The sequence below is a fragment of the Galeopterus variegatus genome, unplaced genomic scaffold (assembly GCF_000696425.1).
Source record: "Galeopterus variegatus unplaced genomic scaffold, G_variegatus-3.0.2 Scaffold3476, whole genome shotgun sequence".
NCBI lineage: Eukaryota > Metazoa > Chordata > Mammalia > Dermoptera > Cynocephalidae > Galeopterus > Galeopterus variegatus.
Window position 1 is genome coordinate 90821 of NW_007729587.1, and position 236 is coordinate 91056.

Genomic DNA, 236 nt, shown 5'->3' on the forward strand with positions numbered 1-236 from the left:
TTTGGAAGGAGACGGGGGAAGAGAGCCATGAAGAGAGGTGAGCACACTGCCGGCCCCAAACAGCCCGGTTAAAGGACACTCAGACACGCGGTGGGGGTTCTGTCGGGCAGTTCTGTTTATTATCACACAGGCACTTGCTTTTAAAGGCAAATGGGGAGGGGAGGTTTTTTACATAATCTTATAAGATTAAAGGTCAAGGCCATGCATCCTGTCTCAATGCCTTTCACGAGCGCAGA